The sequence below is a fragment of the Aptenodytes forsteri genome, unplaced genomic scaffold (genome assembly GCF_000699145.1).
Source record: "Aptenodytes forsteri isolate BGI_AS27 unplaced genomic scaffold, ASM69914v1 Scaffold640, whole genome shotgun sequence".
NCBI lineage: Eukaryota > Metazoa > Chordata > Aves > Sphenisciformes > Spheniscidae > Aptenodytes > Aptenodytes forsteri.
The window spans coordinates 407,499-408,329 of NW_008794887.1; positions in this window are offsets into that span (position 1 = coordinate 407,499).

The window sequence follows — 831 nt, forward strand, 5'->3', positions numbered from 1 at the left end:
TGCCCGTCGCATGTGTGAGCGTGCAGCTGGGTATGCACGCGTGTGCTCGGCTGCTTTGGGGGGGGCGGGGGTGTGAGTGTTTCTGTGGACAAATTTCGCCCAAATGAAACCTTTTTCCTCAACATTTAATCGGAAATCAATAGCTCCTTCCCTCTAATTTGTAGGCCGGAGACTGTTCCCCAAACATGTGTTTCTATTTTGAGGGCCTCAGGAGGTAGTGCCCCTTACGGAAGGAGCACTTCAGATATATTTTTAAATCTCTACCAAAGGAAAACACGGCCAAAGACTGGAAGATCCTGTCAGAGCAGCATCGGTAGAGCCAGGTCCAAACACAAACCCCAATGTAGATCAGAACAAGTGACCCGAAGACTGGGAGCGGTTTTTATCTGTGCAATGCGCTGAAAGGGGCCCGAAGTCTGTTATTTCGGATACGAGTTGGGAAGGTTGAAATTCTGACCTGGGAAGCATTTACCCGGCTCTTCCACAGCCAGAAAGATGATCTCTCCAAACCGAGAAAAATGGAAAGAGAAACGAAACGCACCCCCAGTCAGGACCTCATTAGTTGTGATTAATAACTAGGTATTATTCGATTGCCACAAAATCATCTGATGACCTCGCTTTTGCAGGAGGCCAGGTGGAAACCCCCTCCGCCCTTAAAAAAAAAAATATCACTGAAATCCAAATTACACACGAATATCGATCCGCAAATCAGGAACGCGGCACTTCAAACTTATTTGCAGCTTTTCCCCCCCCCACCTCCTTTCTGGCAGGGAGGAAAGGAATCCAAGTCAGAATGACTCCCATGTAAAAACATTTAAAATTTCTAAAGGC